Genomic DNA, 22,451 nt, shown 5'->3' with positions numbered 1-22,451 from the left:
CCTCCTAGGGCACAGAGCAGGGCGGCAGGGTAATGGGGGGGAGAGTGGATCCAAGGGGCAAACAGAATATCCAGCAGAGCTGGAGAAAAGCCCATGTCCGCCCAGAGAAAGAACAAGTCCCCAAATACACATCCACAGTGTATACCCCTACTTCAACATTATATCTTAATGCCTGACTGTTAAATAAACTGTGCACACAAACACACAATCAACTATAAAGACTTTATAATCAACTATAAAGACACAATCAACATATTCCTATTGTTCTTAATACTGTTTTTCAAAGGGGAATTAGAAAACTCTAGTGATTGGATGTCAGGAGCTGAGCATATAAAATAATTTAGCAACTGTAAGATACAGAGGCTGTTATCAGACTGCCTCCACCCCTTTGCCCTGCTCCATCTGGCCCCACCTGCAACACCAAGTGGCCCCACTAGAAATTCCAACAGCATAAGCTACAGTCCCTTTGCCTTCTCACTGTTGATTTTCCTCTCTCTTCAGCTCCTGCAGGGCGGAATGTCAGCTGAGTGGCAGGGAGCCTGCTCACCAACGGGCTGGATGATTGCTTTGGAAACCCATCCCTCTACTGGAATTTAATAAAAACCACCCACCAGACCCAGGGTGGGGGCATTGGCTCTTTAAATGATGTGTTCCTTTGAGGGGGGAAAAAAATCTATCTGTGCCAGTAAAAAAGAGAAAGAATCTAGCTATTCAAAGATGGAAGAAAAAATGTTTTTAATTTGTAACTTTGCTAATTTCATTCCCCTGCCCAGAGCTCTTTGATGGCTATCATTGCTGAGAAAATAACTTTCAAATGCTTTCTCCTGAGCTTTGCCCTCAGCTTTTTCTAACAAAATTCTCATGACTCTCCGTCAATTGTCCTTCTTCCATCAAAATGATTGACTCAGAGAACATTTTCTGGGTAATTCCAGGTGAGCTCCCACACACAGGTTTCTCACGCTTTAGACCAATGGTTTTCAACCCAGGGCAGTTTGCTACCTAGGGGACATTTGGCAATATCTAGAGACATTCTTGATTGTCATAACCAGAAAGGGGACCTGCTCCTGGTATCGAGTGGCTAGATTCCAGAGATATTGCCAAACATCCCATAATGCACAGACAGCCTCCCACAGCAAAGAGTTATCCAGCCTCAAATGACAACAGTGCCGAGGTTGAGGAAAGTTGGTTGACACCATGCCAGGGTGTCCTCCTCTCCACATCAGAATCCTGTCCATTCATTCATCACCTAGAACTGCATTATCCAACAAAGTTAGCCACTTATCGTAGGTGGCTAGTGAAGCCTGGAAATGTGACTAGCACAAATTGAGATGTGCTGTGTCAAATAGTCATCAGATTTCAGAGACTTACCATGAAAATTAGAATGTTAAATGTTTCATTCATAATTTTTATATTGGTTACATGTTGAAGCAATATTTTTGGATATACTGGGTTAAGTAAAATACATTATTAAAATTAATCTTATTTATTTTTACTTTATTAATGTGGCTACTAGAAAATGTTAAATTACATATGTAACTGAATTATATTTCTATTAGTAGTGGTCTAGACCAGGTGTTAACAAAGCTTTTCTGTAAAGGACCAGTTAGTATTTTAATATTTATGGCCCACACGTGATCTGTCACCTATTTTCTCCTTCTCCTCCTACAGTCTCTTCATCCTCCTTCAACCTTTTGAAAATATAAAAACCATCCTTAGCTCCAGGGCTATAGAGACACAGGCCTTGGCCCCAGATGGAGCCTATGGGCCATCGCTGGCTGACCCATGGAGATCAAGGAGCTACAGAAGGAATCTCTCCTGCCTGCTCTTTCACCAAGAACTTGGACTCCTCCACATCTTTCCTTCTATAAATACTGATGTCTGCATCTCAGCCCTTCCTAAGTCCATTAGCTCCTAGAAAGTTGATACCATCTTTCCCAACATGGATCCTCCAGAGAGATGAGCAAGATGGCTCACACCACGAATGGCCCAATGGGGAAGGCAGGAGCACACAGGGGTGAGGCACCCAGGCTATGGCTAGTTCCAAGGACCTCCATGACCTTTCATTTTCCTTAGCTCTGAGTGGAGCCAATGGTACGACCTAACTCAGAGAGTAAGTGTGAGGGTTGATGGAATAACAGACAAATAGAGCACTCAGCACTTGGCCATGAACATAGCTGTGCTTCTCATTACCATTATTATTTTTATGAGTAACCATTAGAATTAGTAAAAATCAAGTATGCATTGAGTTATAGAGAGAAATATGAAAACAATTCTTGTTTTTCTTCTTGTTGTTATGATTATGTTTTAAAAACCCAAGTATTTATGAATTGAATTACAAAGTCTATAGAATTATAGCCTACAGCTTCCAAAAATCTGATTGTTTTTCCAGGGAGTTACACACACGCATGAATGTGTATATGTTGGCAGCTCAGAATTAACGGAGTATTTTTTCAAGTTCTAAATTCCTCTCAAATGGGAACGAAGTGTTCTCCTGACCCTTCCTACACTTCATATTACTGTCGACATCTGCAACTAATTGGTGATCTATACGTCAAAACTGTGACCAATGCAAAAAACCTTTAGCAAAGCCTGCCCGGGTTTGGCTGACCCTTCTTAATGTCTTTCAGATTAAGACTAAAACAAGCCACCTTTTAACTGTTCAACTGAGTACCAAACAGTAGCAGTGAATATTTATCAAACATCAAATAACAACATGATCAGATAACATGCTTACCAATGAAAATCTAATTTCGAGCATTTCTTAAATTTCATTTGAATTTTTAAAACTCAGACATTTTTGAAAGTATAGAGGAATATATTGTCAGCATGCAATTTGATTGATTACAGTAACCCTTTAAGACAACAAATCAAATTATGACTATCTGAATATCTTTGTAGTAAAGGAATGGCATTTCAAGAAACCATACGAAGAGGCAACATAGCATTTTGTTAAAGAGTTTGGGCCCTGGAATAAATAGGCCTGCGTTTGGGTCACAGCTTTACCATTTACTAGGTATGTGATGCTGGGCAAGCTACTCAACTGCCCTAACTAAGCCTCTGCCTTCATCTATGAAATGGGGACTGCAGAAGCTTCTTCATAGGGGAATCCCTGGGAGGATTAAATGTGATACATTTAAAGCAAAGTGTCTCCCACACTGCAAACTGTGTGTTTCAAAGATTAGGAGCAAAAAGGCTTCGAAACATACAGACCAGACAAGTAACTATTTTCTTTAAATTAAATTGTATAAAAGTAATGGACTCCATACCTATTTGTGTGTTTCTAATTGACCTACCCTCTGTTCTTTGGGGGAATAAATACATATTCTACTCATGGACCTGACTACATAGAGTTGCCCACATGAAAAGAAGCTTCTTGCAAAGCAACAGCCACATTCCAACTTAGGGCTTATATGCAGCTACTTGTTTTCTTGGTCTAGTATCTTAGTTCTGGGGCCAGTCTTCCCCAGCTGCCAGTCATGGCTACCTGTGGCCAAATTTCAGTTTCATTCCATCTGAAGAACGATGGCTTATCTTTTCAAGACCCCCCCACCCCCCAGGGCAGAGCCTACATCTTCATACCATCCTAACAGGCTCTCCAAATTTGGCAAATATCTACCCAGTTATTTTCATGAGATGTGGTAAACAAAGACTCAGGAACTTCATTTCTAAAATATAATTTTTGGGGTGCCTGGGTGTCTCTGTCGGTTAAGTGTCCGACTTTGGTTCAGGTCATGATCTTGCAGTCTGTGGGTTCAAGCCCCGCATCAGGCTCTGTGCTGACAGCTTGGAGCCTGGAGCCTGCTTCGGATTCTGTGTCTCCCTCTCTCTCTCTGCCCCTCTGCCTCTCACACTGTGTCTCTCAAAAATAAATAAACATTAAGAAAATAAATAAAATATAATTTTGTTCATCTATGACCCATGTTACTCAAAAATAGATTTTGTATGACAAAGTTCATTTATTTTTAACATATTAATAGTTTGGAGAATGATGATGAGACTTTGGATTTTTTCCATTGATATCTGCATGTCTCAAGCTCTGGGTGATGCATCTCTATAACTGTAGACATTGTCTTCTACCTGTGCTGTTACTTATTACTGTTGGACCACTAGTCCGTAAAATGAAGGGGCCTATAGCCTGATACCTCTGCAGATATAGGATTCCCCAGAGCCAAAAATATAGGCACAGTGGCCATATTCACCTCAAGGGGACAAGCTCCTTGGGCTGGAGTATTGATGTACTTTAACCTTCCTTCATTTGTAGGGTTCCAAAGCTACTTGGAGTTCAGGAAAATGCACCAACCACTTGGCCATGCCAAGTTTTCCAGGCTCTTCTGGAAACTGTGGCCACCTCCAACAGAAGACCAGGTCACCAAGGAACCTTGAACATAATCCTCTAAAGCCACATTTAGGAGGAAAATTGTCTGCTCCCACACCTGAAGTTACTGATAGGCTAGGCCAGTCCCTCTTGCATGATCAGGGTAGGATGTGTCCATGGGGAAATCAAATATCAGAGGTGCCCAGCACCCAAGTATGTGTTGCAGTAGGGAAGGAAAAGTTGACCATTGACTAGGGTGCCTCCGACCAAGCTGCTTAGGCAAGGTGCTTGGTGATTTGGGTATATTATCTCATTTAATCCATAGCAGATCTTTGGAATTAGGCATTTTCCTCCTTGTTTAACAGCCGAGGAAGCTGAGGTTCAGGGAGGTTAAATCGATCATTTGCCCAAGTTCCTGCAGAGTCCAACCCAAGTCTGACCAATATATTCACACTCAGACCACTAGAAAAGGGCAGAAGGGGGTGTGCCAAAACTGTCCCCTGATTGCCTCTCTCCCCACACTGCCCCCCCCCCCCGCCCCTGTCTCTTTCTCTCCAGGGTGCCAGAGTAATATGGCTGTTCTGTTCTGCTCTCAGTTTCCTAACTCAGAGCACTGGAGTCCTCTGCTTGGCTTGAATTCATTCTGAGCTGAGAGCTGGCCAGCCCTCAGCAACGCAGAGCCGTCCATCACTCATGTCTCAGGTTTGCTCCTCGGAGAGCTGGAGTTGACCACAACTGCTTTGGCACAGTTCCACTGTGAGGGAGTCACAGAACTGGCATTTAAGTCCGGAGCGGAAAAAACACCCCAAGCTTGTTCGTTTTTTCTGACAGGTGCTGGAGCCCATGAAAGGTCAGATTCCAGCTCGCAGTCACATCCTGGCTTAGCCGTCTCCAGGCACACAAAGGCCTGTCTGTCTCACCCGAGCGCAGGGAGTAAGGACCCAGGCCAAGGGCTTAAAATGGCCGCCTGATGGCCTGCGCCTGCTGATCCATTCCTTCACGGGCATTGGCCTAAATGAAGCATTGGGAAACCCAGCTGCCAAGGATGTGTGAAACAGGCGAAATGAAGAAGAATGCAGGCTTTTTTCTGATTTGTAATTGCAAGAGATATTAACCCCCCAGCAGCCCATGAATCCATACCCTGACGTCCAGCCTGCTGTGGCTCATTTGTAAAAGCCCTGGGATGTTTCTGTTTCATGTTCAAAGCCTTGCTGGCCTGGAAAATTGAGTGAGAGCTGTCTCTCCAAGCCCCAGCAAGGATGTTGAGAAAGGAAGGAGTTTGTTCTCTTCCTTGCTGATGCATCAGGGATAGCTCGGAATTGCGGTGTTATTGGAACAGAGGGTGTGTGTTTAAATGCACGTAGCACATGCTTTCAACCGGGAATGTTTGTTTTTGCAGGCTTTATGAAAACATCCCCCAATTCAAAATGGCTCCAGGGCCCCAAAGTCCTGTATTTTTTAAGTTCCTCATCAACAGCTGTAGGCTGAGGCTCTTCAACACCTTTAACTTCCTCAGAAGGTGGTCACTGTACCAGCTCTCCAGCCCTCTCTAGTCATGTGATTCCTTCCCTTCTCCTTCCCTCCCCAAAACTTTACACCAAACTGTGATACTGGCGAGGAGCCAAGGGACAGCGGCTACTGCGTATCACACTGTAAAGGAACATGGGAGATCTTGATCCTATAAGAACTTCATTTGAAAGCGCCTGTTAAATAGCAAGATCAGACTACCAATAAAATTCTTACAAAAGAAAAAGAAAAGAAATCTGCATATGGAATAAAAATAGTTATTTTGGAACAATATTTTTCCCCACCAGTTGAGAATCTCACCCTAACTAGAAACTTTCTCAGTAAAACAAGCCACACACTGGAAGCTGGGGCCCCAGCCTCTTGTCCTAGCTGTGAGCCATGGAGTTGTTCTGGGTCCAAGTGTGTACATACCCAGATTACAGGGGAGCCCCAGGTTTCCAAGGGGGGGGAGGGTCAAGAAGTGCCCTGAGCACCAATAGGAGGCTGACTACAAACTTCTTCCTTTGTCTACCCTTCCTCATGTGTCCTAAATGTGTCCCCAACCCCTAAAAGTCCTGTCTCTGCCACCTCAGTAAGGTTCCATCCTAGAAACTCAACCACTGGTTTAACTCAAAGAACTTTTGTTAGCCGCCTCCGTGAAAAGGCAAGGCATCCGTGGGGACTATCCCACAACCACTCTGTAATCAAGGCTCTCCATTTCTCATTGGGAAACACCAACATGACCCTAATAAACATACTGCAGGTCACATCTACTATGGGCACATATTGTGCTAAGCTCTTTCCTACCATGATCATATGATTTCCCTACCACTCTGTGAAGGAAGTAGGATTTATCCCATTTTATAGAAAAAGAGCCTGAGGCTCAGAGAGGACCCCTAATGTGGTGGAACTAGCACCTAGACCATATAAATCTGACACCAAAGATGGGGTGCTTAGCCATCATGCTGTAGGGCCTCTCATCAAGGCTATTAGGAATAAATAATCCCCAATAATCTTTTTAAAGACTGTAGTAGAAAACATTTTGCCTGAAATAACTGTCATTTATTGGGATCTCAGTATGTGCCTGGCACTGCTAGGAGCTTTGCATAAATCTCTTCTAACATTCCTGCAAGGTAGCGAACATGCTTCCATGTTATGTCAATGGCTTGACAGACATGAGAGACAAAGCAAAACCCTGAGCTTGATCCCAGAGTAAGAGGACTCTGGCAATGCAGCTGGACTACATACAATATAAATTTGGCAGCATTCAAACAACTTACTGCTCCATCCTGTTATTTATTATTATCAGAAATAATAACTGGCATTTATTGAGCATGGAATACCACATGCTTTAGGGTTCCCATCCTGGTAGGTTTGTGGTCCTGCTTTAATGATGTCAACTTTCCAAAAATGTGATTCTTGTGATTTCCCAGACTGCCTGGAGCTCCGTATGTGTGTGTGTGTGTGTGTGTGTGTGTGTGTGTGTATTTGCACATACCGGCTATGTGTCTGTCACACTGCAGGGAGCTTTTCCTCATTTAAACAGCCAATTAAAACCCACTTTGGCACTTAACGCATGTCACTGCTTCTAGGCACTCAGCTGCCTTCCCAGCAGGCCTTTAATTTGATAAAGAGCTTCTAATAACGACTAACAGAGCCCCGGTAAGTTAATTAAACCTTGTCCTTTATTTTGCTTTCAAGGTGTACCCTCCCTGTAAAAGGCCCAAGGTTTGTGCTTGCAAATGACTTTAGACAATGTTCCATGCTTCAATGAGAAAAGTATGTCTGTCATGTCCTGGCAAGTTACACTTAAAGTCTCAATTTCAGCATCATGTCAGGCTTTAACAGAGGCCAGAAGCAGATGGAAAAAACCTCTGCACCCAATTGTATGGAAGCCAGAGTTAGCAATGGAAGATGAGTTTCCTCTGAGAGTATAATGCTGAAAGACGACCTGGCTGTCATACTGAACTCCATTTATCCCATTTCTTTAAAGTAATCTGAGAGTCCAGATGGGTTGTATAAACAGAAGAGGAGGTTCCTGGGAGTTCACTAGCTTAATGAAGCCCGTATGTTTGACTCATGTAATAAGTATTTAATCATGCTGATGAAATTCATTTAAACCTCAGCCACACACGCTGTTGCAAAGCCCTGATAATGCCCTACATCACTCGTGCTAGCCACGCTGGAGCAAGATATGCGAAACAGAAAGTTGGTGATGTTTCACATGGTAAATGGACTTTGGAGGGTAGTGCAGGGGAAAAGATAGTGAGCCATGAGAAGCTAATTTGTAGCTCTATTCCTACGCCCATGGTGAGGTGCTAAAGGCTGCGTAATGACTCACGTATCCACTCTTCTTAATTTCTGAGTCACCTATGAGAGAAGACACATCAGTTGAGAAGCTTTCTGCTGCAAGTAACAGCAACCCCCCAACTCAACCAACTCAAACAATCTGGAAGTTTTCTGAATGCCCATAATTAGAAGTTCTGATATAGAGTGCTGTCAGGCCCAGGTAATTCAGCTTGATCACATCACTGAAGACTCAAGTCCTTCCCCTGTCTCTCTTCTGCAATCCATGATGTGTTCAGTTGTCCACAGACCAGCTGCTTCCACGACCACAAGATGGCTGTCAGTACTACATCAAAGTGGAATGTGAATTACTGCAGTCCATTCATGTCCGGTGGAAGGGGAGAAGTCATTCATTCCTTTATTAGTAAAGAAAACTTTTCTTAAAGTGCCCATTCCCATCCATAATATTTGTTGCTCACAAGCCAATTGCTGACATGGGGAGAGGATCACCATTATTGGCTTAGACTATTATCTCTAAGCAGCAATAGGTAGTGCTGGACGAGAGCCAGCTCAGGCCAGTTTGCAGGAGCTGATAGTGCATGTCTCTTACCAACACCCTCCATTCAGTGACCTCATGTTGGTAGCTTGAAGCTGGCCACAACGGGCATATTTATCCCATAGGAATTGGCAGATGCTACATACAGGGCTCTTTTCCTGAAGAGCCTGTTGATAAGCATTTATGAATACATCACAGCTACGGGGTCACCTTCCTTAAGGCTGGATGCCAGAACAAAACCGGGGTTCTTTCAGCTAGAAAGAAAAATAGGGGCATGGATGCCAAATGAGCAATCAACAATATCTGTCTGAGAAGGGTTCAGCTGCCCATTCGTTTTCTCCAGAAAACACAGCACTTGGTTGGGATGCCTGGGTGGCTCAGTAGGTTAAGTGTCTGACTCTTGATTTCAGCTCAGGTCACAATATTGCGGTTTGTGAGTTCACGAGCCCTGCAACAGGCTCCATGAGCACGGAGCCTGCTTGGGATTCTCTCTCTCCCTCTCTCTCTGCCCCTCCCCTCATCCCCGCACATACCTGTGCACATACTCTCTCTCTGAATAAATATATTTTTTAAAACTTCTAAAAACATTAGAAAACACATTACTTGAAAGCAAGTGGCTTTCAAAATATCCTAAAAGAACCTACTCAGGTAGGAAGCACTTTTCTGTTGGTTGGCTTCATTTTTCTGCCAAAATTGAAAAGCTTGTCTAAGAAAGTTTCCTTTTGTCTGAAATGGTTCTCCGCACTTAGTGTATTTCACGCTCAGCTAGGAGGATCTGTGAAAATCGCGGTTTCCTGGTAGCTTCCCAGGTGATCTGATTCACCGGGTCTGGTGAGGGGACCAGGAAGCTATATTTTTAACAGACATTCCTTTCTACCCCTCAGTGATTCTGAGGCAATTTGTCTAAAGAGAACTTCCGTAAAGCAAAAGAAAGTCTTCCTCATGATGGTCTAACTCAGAGGTTGGCCAGCTATAGCCCACGAGCTAAGAAAGATTTTTGTATTTTTTAATGGCTTATAAATATCAAAAGAAGAATGCTGTTTTCTGATGTTAAAATAATACGAAATGCAAATTTCAGTGTCCACATTACAGTTTGACTGTAACACAGTCACACATTTGTTTATGTGTTGTCTGTGGCTGCCCTCATGCTATAATGGCTGAGTTGAGGAGAGTTGCAACAGAGATCATATGGCCTGCAAAGCCTAAAGTATTTACTATCCTGGCCCTTTACAGAAAAAAGTTTGCCAACCCCTGCTCTAACATATTCCATTCAGTGGAAGAACCAATCGAATGAGAAAGACTTTCTCTATCAATTCCCTAGCAGGGGGGTTCCCAACTGCTTAAGTAGAAGCCACCAGCCACATCAGAGCCCTGCAGCCCGGAATCATTCTGTGGCTTCATTTGCTCTGTCTCAGAGATGGCTAACAATGGCCAGATGCCTTTCCCTTTGACTGCTAAAGGGCTCTAGATGGTGTGTAAAGCAGGTAGTGGTGCTTTCTTAGCTATGTGCTCCAACTCATACAAAACCAGTAACCATTCATGCCATTTCCCATGGTGCCTGTACCCTATACACACCATCGTGTTTGCCCATGGTTGATGTCAGTAAGGAGCAGATACAAACACATATGACACATGGCCCCTGTCCTCCTAGAACTTACGCTTTAGCTTGAAAGAAAATACAGAAAACCTCCACGCAAGGCAAAAACAGTAGTGCTTCCGTTTCAAGCTGTGGAACTTTTCTCAAACAAAGTCAGAAATGTGGTCAACCATTAGCCATCCTAAGTCAGGGCTCTGTGGAGTCAATGTCTTCCATGAGGGAGGGATCCACAAGGCAGAGCTGTAGGCCTTCACTAGAGACCCCAGAAAGTTCCATTCAAAGAGTATTTGTTGGCAGAATGTCCCTGATGAGTAGAACACAGAATGTGAACTCAAGGAAGAAGGGAACTCAGAAGTGGGGGCTGAACAGGGACCAAGGAAGAATGCACAGAGAAGATGGTATTTGAGAAGATCTTAAAGAGGAGGTCATGGAAGCATCAGACGAAGGACATAGAAGCAAGAAAGTTTAGGATGACTGAAAAGAATGATGTGTCTCCTGCTGAGGTTGGACTGAGGTGATTAGGCTGTGAAGGGAAGTCAGTGTAGAAGGCCCTTAATACCAGAGTCAGAAATTGGCACTTAATTCCATAGAAAAGGAGGAACAGTTTTTTAATGTATGTTTTGCACTAAAATATAACATATAAAAAAGGGGCACAAAACACAAGTGAATTTTCATCAAGTGAGAACATCCAGGTAACCAGTAGTTCTATTCCCTGCAATACCCCAGCCTGTGGGAAGTCTCCTCATCCAGGTATATAATTAATAGTAACAATAATCATTATGAGTTACATTTATATAGAATGTTATGATTTATAAATATATTTACATGCATTATTTAAGCCCCCAAAATCTGTGATAGGTATTACCATTGTCCTTGCATTGCAAAGGCATAAAGCAATATCACATGAGTATTAAGTAGAAAAATTTAGATTCTTTGTACCCTCACTCCACTAATGGTGCAATCACTAAAATGATGTTGTAGATGTATATTTATTCAAATAGAAACATGGTCAAAATATACTATGGAGTTGGGACACCTGGTGGCTCAGTCAGTTAAGCGTCCAACTCAGCTCAGGTCATGAGCTCATGGTTCATGAGTTTGAGCCCCACATCGGGCTCACTGCTGTCAGCCTGTCAGTGCAGAGCCAGCTTCAAATCCTCTCTCTCTGGCCTTTCCCTGCTTGCGTTCTCCCCCCCACCCCACCCCCGACCCAACACACACAAAATATATATACACTATGGAATCAAAGAAAACAGGCTACAGAACAGCCATATAGTATATCACTTATGGAAAATATTATGGGGCAGTAGAATATACTAGAGCCAGACCATCTGCATTCAAACTCTGGCTCTGAAATTTACTGGCTATGTGATTTCTATAGACTGAATATTCTGTGCCCCCAAATTCATTTGTTGAAGCCCTAGTCCCCTAGTGCAATGATATTTGGAGATGGAGCCTTTGGTGGGTAATTAGGAGCAGAGGAAACCATCACAGCTAGTGGCTGCCTAGTGGCCGAGAGGGGCAGATGGTGTCTCTGCTTCATCCCTGCTAATATTCTGGGAAATTGATTGCTTTATCTGAACAGCCTGGGTTTAGCTACTTGGCATTTTGACTAATTTACCTAGTGTTCCTTAAATATCTGAATTCTGATAAGCCTTGTGGTAGGAGGCAGTATAATTCACTTATTAAGCACGTGAGCATTGGAGCCATGTGTAGAATCCTTGGCTCCCCCAATTACTGGTATGATCTTGAATAATTATCATCACAGGAAGCTCAGTTTCCTTGTCTACAGAGGATGCAGAAAGGATTCAGTGAGATGATGTCAAGTACTTAGCACAGTGCCGGATGGAAAATAAGCACTCCAGAGGGGCTGCATACGTTACTGATCACCCACAATGTGCCATCATCCCAAGAGGAGGGGCCCCTGAAACAAGCACAGTAGGTGCCTTGCCTACAACCCATGAGGCCTCAAAGCCTCCCAGAGTCTCCAGCGCACACTTGTGCTTAGCTCTGCTGAAAGAAGAGGTACAGGTGGGCTGCACCATCGAGGCCACCAGAGACCAGAGGGGTGGCAGCCACATACCACAGCCTGGCAAACTGAGAGAAGCAGCCCTGGCCTTCCTGAGACCTGACATAGCCCGTGGCTGGCTGCCACATTTGGAGCTGAAACCCAATAGGCCTGGCTTATGTCAGTTTTTCTGAGCAGAATGCAGGGGGGCTGCTGTGGGTGAGAGCAGGGGTCTTGGTGCTGGATTGCCTACCCTTCCTCCCACTTGCCAATGCATGGTGGACAGGAAGGGGCCTAACCTCACAGGGTGGTTGCTCTTGCTTTTTGCTTGAGATTTTCTGTAGATGCCTGCTTCTACCTGGTAAACACCCAAGCGCCCCCTGTGGGTTTGAGTGAATGAAGGTTCTTTGCCAAGGAACTCTGGCTTCCAAAGCTGGCAATGCTGGGAGGTACTTCCCAACCTCCCTCCTACTCTGTCTTAGCTGTGTCTCTGCCACGTCCCAGACCTTGAGGACACCAATGCCCTGATGTAGCACAAGAGTAACGCCAGGGCACCTAAAAACAACAAAGAAGTAAATGCCATTTTCCTGTTCCCTCTTTGACTTCTTGGAGCAAAGGGATGATTTTGAAAAAGCTCAAGGCCCATTTATTGTACAGCACAAACGTAATGGGTTCAGGGTACTAGCTGCTTGGTGACAGCATGAAAAGGGCCACTCTCGTCACTGTTACACTTTTATGGAAGGAAACCCCAATCCCCTCCATTTTCATGCCAAGAAATCAAACAAAGACTTGTGGGTTCTTAGGGAAGGTAAAAAGGAGGTAGGAAGGAGAGAAAAACTTGACTTCAAAGTTTTGAGCCAGGCCTGCCACAGATGGATAGTAGATCCTGGCAACCAATGAAGCTATAGTAAGAGAATGATGACTGGTGCTGTGGCCCAAGTGTCACACAAATAGCTGAAACTGCCAGCAAAATAGATGTGGCTACTGACCAACAGCCACCCATCCCCTGACAGCAAGTTCTGCAGGGAGATAGACAAGTGGAGTCTCTCTGTCTTTGTCATCAAACCCATAGTGCCCATGGTGGTATGAGATCTATTTTTTCTGGGACAAGGGGGCAGAAAGAAGAAAAGGAAAAAATGGCTGGCTCACTATGGATTCATAAATCACTGGAAGGGAGAGACCTTGCCTAGTGAAGTTGGAGATTCTACCTGGCACCATCCCGATGGTGAGCCTGGGTGTCATAAATCACCATGGCTCTGCCCACAACAGCCCTGCCTACTGTCCCAGTGCAAAGATGATGGTTATTTTGCTGGCTCTGGAGCAGGTGTCTGCCAGCCCATGGACACAAGCCCATTCTGTGTGTTTTCCCTTGAGTGTGATGGGGGATAGAGGAGAGTGGATAGCTGTCCCTGGGAACCTGGGAACTTGGCCCAGTGGCCTGGCAGAGCTGGAATGTCCTTGGCCAGCTCTTTGTGAGCAGTCAGAGACAGTCAGGAGATGAATCTCATGATCAGATGACTTAGGCTTGCTGGAGTATTTCCCTCAGGTTTTGGAATCATCTGAGGTCACTTGAGTGTCCTTGCTATTCTTGTTGGGTCCCTCAGGTAGCTCTCTGAGATCTAACTGATTAGCTTGTGTTGAATGTTCAGCTCAGGTTGGCTTGCCCAAGAAGTAGATGTCAAAATACACTTTTAATAATCACCTCATTGCTGCATCCATCAAGGAGGGGCCAGACACAAAAAGTGAGAGATTACAGATAGCAGTTGTCCCCCTCCCTATCACCCTGGAAGAGCTACATGTATCCCTGCCCACCCCTACCCTTCACCCCTGTCAGAACCACCTCCCTGCTGGTACACCTGCAATGGCCCTTCCATCTGGCAAACACTTCATAGTGCTACAAGGTGCTGTTCAAATGTCCCGTCTTCTGGGAAGCCTTCTGTGACACCTCTGCCACCTCATACCACCAAATGCCAGAAAAACAACAAGAGAACCCTTCTTTCTTTCATTTGCTTAATAAATTATTTTTAAGTCCCTACCATGTGCCAGATGCTGTCAAAAACAAGATGATACAGTCTCTGCCCTCATGGTGCTTAGTCTGTTGTGGATTTGGAGAGATAATAAAATATAAATAAATAAGATGGTCACACTTGATAAATGCTTTAAAGGAAATAAACAAGAAACCTAGAGCAAATAATAACAATTAAAGTTGCTAGGTTACCATAGATGGGGCAATGGAGGAAGGCCTCTTTGAGGAAATGATATTCAGTAGAAGCTAGAAGTTGAAAAGCAGCCAGTGGTATATAGTTCAAAGGGGACAAAGTGTACAGAGAGACCAGTGAACAAGCTCATGCAGTCAGACTTAGATCACACAGGGCCAGTAGCCATGGGAAGGAGTCGAGTGGCCGTCCCTACTCAGGGTCCTTCAATCATTTAGTATTTTACCCCATTTTGGCAGGCATTCTGTGACACACTTCCCATTGATTTACTTTCCTACCTTCCAAGTGTGAGCCTTTCAAGGGCAAGGTTGTGTTTTGTTCATGACAGTATCTTTGGCACTAGCCCATTCAATGCATCATGGATGGATGAGATGGGCATTGATCCCTGACCACCTGTGTAGATTTCATACCTATCTGTTCTCTCTCCTTTCCCTTCCTTTTCCAAGGTAAGAAAGAAGCTCCGGTTGGACGAAGGAGTTGCTGAGCCAAGTGGCCAGAGTAACTGACCTACCCTTCGTCCTGAGATAACCCTGGCACCTGAGACACAAAGTCCACAGGACTGGAACTGTTGGAAGCTCTAAGCACCTTTCCAGCTGCTGGCAATGCCAAGGGTTCTCAGCAAGACTGAGCACCTTTTATGGACTCATCTATGTTTTGAATGCATGCCGGAAACTCATGATGAGTTCCTGCCCATTGTTGAAAAATTGTTTCCATATAAAAAGTCTGGTAAAAACAAATCGGGTAATATATGCTTGTCACATGATTCTATCTGTGGCAAGAAGCACTGATCATAGGTACACTTTTGTATTTCAGTTTAACACACATTACTCTGCCAGGCCCTCTCTTCAGAGAGCTTACAGTCTGCTTAGACACAAACAGGCTTGTAAACAAGTAAATGCTAGAAAGTATTTTCATTGCTATGATGTGGGGCATTAGCTCAGTTTACAGATGAGATGATCAAGTGTATCTGGGGAGGAAAGGGAGAGTAGGGGACCTTGGAAAGGCTTCTATTTGAGAGGAAGTGAGTATATATTGATCAGGCAGATGAGAAAGGGTCTTTCAGGTAGAGGGAGCGGGGTAAATGAGGAGGGGAAAGGGTTAGAAAGGGTATATTGCATTAGCTGTATGTGTGTTTGGCAAAGCTCAGTGTTGGAGGCTGGGGAGAGTGGAGGGGGTGGGGCAGGTTACAGAGATTTGTGCGCTGGCCTTCAGAGCTTAGACTTAATCCTGTTGGCATACGGAGCCTGTGAAGAGTTTTAAGTAGGACAGAGGGTATAGAGGTCATATTTACCCTAGGGAAAGAGTGCTGGGGTGGCCGTGTGGAGATGAGAGGAGAGGAGACCAACCCAGGAGGCCAGGAAATCAGTCCAGGAACAAGTGAGAGCTATCACTGGGTAGAAGCTGAGGGCTGAGGGCTGCCTGGGTGGTTCAGTCAGTTGAACATTCAACTCTTGATTTCAGCTCAGGTCATGATCCCAGGATTGTGGGATCAAGCCCTTTGCTGGGGTCCATGCTGAGTGTGGAACCTGTTTGGGATTCTCTCCCTCTCTCTTTCTCTCTCTGCCCCCTTCCCCCACTCTCTCTCTCTCAAAAAAAAAAAAAAAAAAAAAAAAGCTGAGGGCTGAAAGAGAGGGAAGATTCTGAAGGTGTGAAGGAGCTGGAACCCATAGAAAGCTGCTTTGAATGGACAAGGGGTTTCACTCTCTGCTTTCCCCTGATGGTGGACAGTGGTAGCAGAATAGAGGGGAGTAGATTTGGCAAGAAATTCATCCCATTTTGAACAACTTGAGCTTGACATACTCAGTCCCAGATTTATACCTGGGCTCCTGGGCCCCCACCCTGGGCTTCTCACCTTGGGAGCCCCATTCTAGCCCTTCCTGGGTCACATTGCTTTCCATGAAGCAATGACAAGCCTGTGGGACCAAGGGGACATGCCCACCTAGATGCAGTGACACCTCCTTCTAGACCTTGACAGGGGTGACCGTAACCTGAGAATTCCTTGCCCAAATAGCCCCAGTCTGTGGCCTCTTCCAGGTCTGTGCTCACATGGGTGGCTTGACTTGCACACTTTGGTCCCAGGCAGCGGCTAAGGGGCAGCTGTTTGGCAGAGATGGAGCGTGGTTGTGAGTTCTTCACACACACCTGTGTGCAAGGCCTCTTGGGGTCTGGGACAGGGTAGGGGTTTGGAAGAAAAAGAGCCTCTATTGGTCTCCCACAAATATTAGGGACAGACCTAGGGGTAAACTATAGGGCTATTTTCTTGGTGTCCAGAAATCGCTTTTCTAGACTAGTTACAATATCTGCAACCCCACCCTCCCCCCCGCCCCTGCCACAAGTTGGTCTGACTCAGTTTCCAGACAGCTCATCATCTTGGTTACTTCTTTTGACCGGGCTCTGTTCTGTAGAACTAGAGATTCAGGTCGCTGCTGCATAAACTCTACAGTCAGGGACAACCACGGAGCTCGGATTCAGTTACACATAACCACTCCCCCAAAACACTGATGGATGTAGAGGTGACTCAGGAATTAGGTTGGGGGTGGGAGACAGAGTGGCTGCCCGGGGAAGGGTTTAGAGCCATACAGCTGTAATTCAGGGGAGGGATAATGAGCACAGAACCAAGAGGAAGAGAGGCTGAACACATGCATCTCCTATGGCTCCATAAAAGACAAAGACATACAAAGCACAAAGGGAGGGCCCACTTCACTTTCAAGGCCGAGGTGCTAACCCAGACATCTCTGCAAAGTCTTCCTTTTGTCTCTTTCATGAAAACACATGGGTCCCCCTCTCCCTTTCCCTCTGCTCCAATTACAACACAGCACCTTCTGCGGAGCAACAGCCATCTGGATTATCTTCTCTGTCTGGCCATCTCTTCCACTCATCGTCTTTTTAATAATCTCATCTGAAAACATATCCTTTTCCATTTGTCTCCTAATGGCTCCCTCCTCCACAAATTTCTCTCTCTTCCTCACTCTTTCTCTCACCTGATTATTGTTACTTTATAGAACACTGGGGGAAAGACTGCCTAAAAAAAACATGCACTGTAAAGTAAACGCATATGGCCACGTCTCTGAATCATCCAGATCTACACCAGCTGTGTAACTTCACAGGTCCACCTGTTTCCTTGTGCACAACCCAGCGGCCTCATGATGTGGGTACTGGCTTAAGAGCTACTCTGTTAATGTCAGGAGCTTCTTGTGCATGGTTAACCTTAGATCATGGTGATTAATCAGCCCACAGCCTCAGTAGATCACCCAAACCTAGTTTCCTGGCCGGGCAAACAGGAGCGCTGCTCCAGCCCAAGCAGGGAGCAGATAATAATTCCAGGCCATCCCAAGGTGCCTGACATCAGCGTCCCCATGGTGTTTCATAAGCCCCGACGACTCCTCACCATGGCTTTGGGGAAAGTGGGAGATCCTCTCATTTTACCACCCCATTGCCTTCCCTGGAAATGAACACTCTCCCCACTTTGAATCTTGTCTCAGATAAAGGAGGGGAAACGACTGCATGTATCAAAAAAGGTCAAGTCTGGCCTTAAAGAAAAGGGTGCACAGTCGGCCTCATTCCACAAGAGCCCTTTGCAGTTCCTTTTAATTAGCTTGTTTTGTGTTCCCCTCAGGTAGGGAGAGCCCAGGATCACTCTGTCAACAGCTCTATCTATAGCAGGACCCCGGGCGGGCCCAGCCTTCACCCCAGCCTCTCTGCTTGCACGGTGCTCGCTGACCCTGCGGCTCAGCTGTGAGAATCAATCATCTCCTTCCAGAACTCATCATTCAGCAGCTGCAGGGCCTCAGCTATTTTTATCGCCCCAGGAAACCGGTGGCCAAGGACGTGCTGGGCTACCTTTGCGGGAGGTGTTGCTGTAGAAAGCTACGGGTTGTCAGGGCAGCTGATCCTCTGCCTCAAGGTTAAATCCAAAGTGCCTGACCTGGAACAGGAGAGCACTTGATCTTCTTCCACTCTGCAATAGTGAAAGCACCCCTGAGGCTTCCGCTGGGGAAGCAGATGTCCCAAGTAGGGAATGAGCCCAGGGACACTGTGGAAGGGCGGGGGGTGGGGGAGCGAGGGGGGAGGAAAGGAGGGTAGACAAGTGTGTGCATGTGCCCGGGCTTCTGTTACCCAAACAGGGAGATCAGAAATCATAACATCTAGGGCAGCTGGCCTCAATCATCGCACCATTCCAGCCAGGGAACACCCATCTCACTGCATTCCCATCAACAACCAACACTTATAGGGCACTTTCTATGTTTTGGGCCTGGATGGGGTCTGGGCATCCAGGGTCTGCCCTGGACTTGTCCAGAGGTGAGAGAGGCCAATCAAACAGAACATCACCAACCCCCCGAGAGCCCCTTACTCTCCAGTCTGCCCATCACCCCAGTTCCTTTGCCCAGCCTGAGTTTATAACTATCTTCCTGCTTTGTTCCCAAGGGAGGAACCAGTGCAGTGTAAGAGCAGGTGACGCAAAGCATTTTATATTTGTAAAGGTTCACCCGATACCCTAAACAAGCTCCTTCAGCATAATCCTCTGAGGTAAGTCAGTATTTTTAGTCTGCTTAAAAATAGTCTGAACAGCCAGAGTCTCAGCTGCTGGTGCACATGTGTGCTTTGCTCACAAAGTGGGAAAAGCAGAAACTCACCAATGTCCTGACAGAGCGAAGGGTGACAGCCTCAGATTCCCTAGACGTCTTCCGTCTCCATAAAGGAAAGAAGGGGATCTGTAAAGGAAAGAAGAGCTCTGAGGCTCTGCTTGTGTGCACTCCTGACGCCTTTGGGGAGGGAGAAAGCAGACTGAAGGGACTGGATGATGGAATAGCTGAAGCCCTGATCCCCTCCAGGCTCCAATGAGGGAAAGAGAAACGAGTTTGGTGGTACCAGAGACCCAGTTCCCTATTGAATGGGGAGAAAGGCTCGTGTACCCAAAGTTACCCTGGTCTGTTGAGGAATAGCTAAAAGGAATGGCTGGGGCAGCATATCCAAGGTAGAATAAGAGATACCATAGGGAGGGGTGCCTGGGTGGCTCAGTGGGTTAAGCCGCGGACTCTTGATTTTGGCTCTGGTCATGATCTCACAATTCTTGGGATTGAACCCTGTGTTGGGCTCTGTGCTGGCAGTACAGAGCCTGCTGGGATATTCTCTCTCTCTCTCTCTCTCTCTCTCTCTCTCTCCCGCTCTTTCTGCCCCTCCCCCACTCTCTCTCTTGAAATAGATCAATTAAAAAAAAAGATACCCTAAGGAATGTTATGTCTCCAAGAGCAGGAGGCAGGGTGTGAGAACCTGTGTGCTTACATGAGTCACTGGGTATCCTTGCCTGGGTGGGGCAGCAGGACCAGAGGTTCTGAGAGGTTTGTAGACTACCCCAGGGCTCTGAAGTCCAGCCAGGCCTAGAACACCCTCAGTGCCCCGGGCTTTCTGTGGCTGTAACTGACCAGATACTTTACTGCCCTGAAATAGTCTTTCCCACAGCCAATGACAAATTAGCAAATCACTTAAAGAATAGTCACTTGACACTCTTCATTTACAGCTGTGTGCAAATTGACATAACCTTTCTGGAGGACAATTTGGCAATTAGTATTGGACCTTAAAAACATTCACACCCCTTAAGCTAATCATTTCTGCTTTATAAATTTCCCTAAAGCAAAGAATGCCCAACAATAGTGAAATGAACTTTATCGTTCATCATTGAAGAGTGAAATGAACAATGGTGCATCTATTTAATAATGATATGTCTTAATGATATGGGCAAGTGCGAAAAATATAATACTTGATTTTAAAAGGCAGGATGAAGACTACAGACAGTATGAACTCACCATTTTTATTACTATAACAGTTCTATAAGAAGAAAGGTCCTTGTTTAAGAAAATTTCTTCATAAGCCACTTGTATTAGAAGGGAGACCTTGAGGTTGGGTATTGAACAGGTGCAAAGCAACAGAGAAGCTATGGGGTATCTGGTGATGACCGTGGGGAGAAAGGGGCATGGAACCAAAGGAGGAACAAGGAGCTGGTGGGCATGATTCTGAGACTTCCCAGAGTAAAGCAGCCAGAGATATTCTACACTGGGAGGCTGCTAACAAGTCATGCAGATGTCTGGTTTTTCATTTGAAGGTGCCACTGTGGCCACAATCAAAACATCAACTCTATATCCACCTGAAATTTTCAAGAAAGTCCACTTCATCAGTAGATGCTTTGCACGAGTGGACATTTGGGGTAGAAGTCCAGAGAAAGACTTACTATCCATCTAAGTCTGTGAAATGCAGAACACAATTAAAATGTCTGTAGAGAGGCACCTGGGTGGCTCAGTTGATGAAGCGTCCACTCTTAAATTTTGGCTAAGGTCATGATCTCATGGTCATGAGATTGAGCCTCATGTCAGGCTCTGTGCTGGGCATGGAGCCTGTTTGAGATTCTCTTTCTCCTTCTCCCTCTGATCCTCCTAGCTTGCTTTCTGAATGAATGAATGAATGAATGAATGAATGAATGAATGAATGAATTAATGAATAAATATCAAATGTCTGTAGAAATAGATGCTTTGGGGCAGTTAATCCAGAAGACATAAGACTCTCTGGAATTTCTAGAAATACTGAGGAGGACTTTGGACTTCTGGCATATATGCCACAGGTTGGAGCCTTTCCGGGAGTGCAAGATGCTGGGAAATCTTGCTAATATCATGCTTGCACACTTTCATGTACACACACACACACACACACGCGCACATGCACATAGGACTGAAAGAAGCAGTTCCAGGATTTCAACAGTGGTTACTTGGGTTTATGACAACACTTATTTTCCTTTCTATGCAGCTTAGAAATTTATAACTCATATATAATAAATATACTTTTTATAATTTTTCAAAAAACAATAAATGTAAATAGTGCAGCCATTCCATGTGGCATTTGGAGTGTTTGTGTTTTTCTGTGGGTTGATGAGAAGCCCAGTGGGCCTAGATCCCATCATATATACTGACTCTTCATGTAACTCAGAGCAGCACTGCCCATATACTTACAACCAAAGACCACATGAAACCCCCAAGCTGGAGCTCTGGGACATGCCAGACACATTCTGGTCTTTTCTGTAGCCCAAAGGATCCTACAGCTCACATCAATAGGTCTGTGAAAGAGAACCTATTTCCCTGCAAATTGAGGCACAATTACAGTTGGAAGGTTATAATCAACCACCGTCTCCTGGTTTCTCTGCTTTCCTTTGATCTCTGTCTATATGTGTCTCCTAAAAGCATGCAAGTAAAATATCATTCCACACTGATTTGTATCTTTGAACATATTTCCTTTCCTTATGGTAGGGAGAAACCCTACACTTCTGGATTTGTTCTCTTTTCTCTGTTCTTCCATTGAAGGGAAATTCTGCGTATAGTAAACACAGATAAAAAGACACCCAACCCATTTCACGGAACTAGAACAAATAATATTAAAATTTGTATGGAAACACAAAGAACCCTGAGTAGTCAAAGCAATCTTGTAAAGGAACAAAGCTGATATCACAATCCTGTATTTCAAGATATACTACAAAGCCATAGTAATCAAAACAGTATGTTACTGGAAAAAAAAATAGACAACAAAAGAGAGCCCAGAAATAAACCCATGTTTACATGGTCAATCTACAACAGAGGAGGCAAGCATATACAATGGGGAAAAGACAGTCTCTACAATGAACGGTGATGGGAAAACTGGACAGCTACATGCCAAAGAATGAAACTGGACCACTTCCTTACACCATACACAAAAATAAATTCAAAATGGATTAAAGATCTAAATGTGAGACCTGAAATCTTGAAACGTGTGGAAGAAAACATCGGCAGTAATTTCTTTGACATTGGCCTTCACAACTTTTTTTTCAATGTGTATTTATTTTTGAGAGAGAGTGCACACATGAACAGGAGATGGGCAGAGGGAGATGGTGAGGGAGAATCCCACCTGGGATCTGTGCTGTCAGCGCAGAGCCCAATGCAGGACTCGAA

The 22,451-nt window shown here is 45.0% G+C and overlaps 1 long non-coding RNA gene across 2 annotated transcripts in view; it reads right to left on the bottom strand.

Annotated features, from left to right (window-relative positions):
* Positions 1–22,451, bottom strand: part of LOC123386106 — a 136,054-nt gene that overhangs the window by 92,019 nt on the left and 21,584 nt on the right. For both annotated transcript variants that reach the window (XR_006599667.1, XR_006599668.1), the window contains one exon: positions 19,119–19,196. This is a non-coding gene — a long non-coding RNA (uncharacterized LOC123386106). The remainder of the gene's footprint in view (positions 1–19,118; positions 19,197–22,451) is intronic.

The sequence above is a fragment of the Felis catus genome, chromosome B3 (genome assembly GCF_018350175.1).
Source record: "Felis catus isolate Fca126 chromosome B3, F.catus_Fca126_mat1.0, whole genome shotgun sequence".
Lineage (NCBI taxonomy): Eukaryota > Metazoa > Chordata > Mammalia > Carnivora > Felidae > Felis > Felis catus.
Note: the sequence above shows the minus strand (reverse complement) of the source record. Positions and strands in the feature narration are given on the sequence as shown.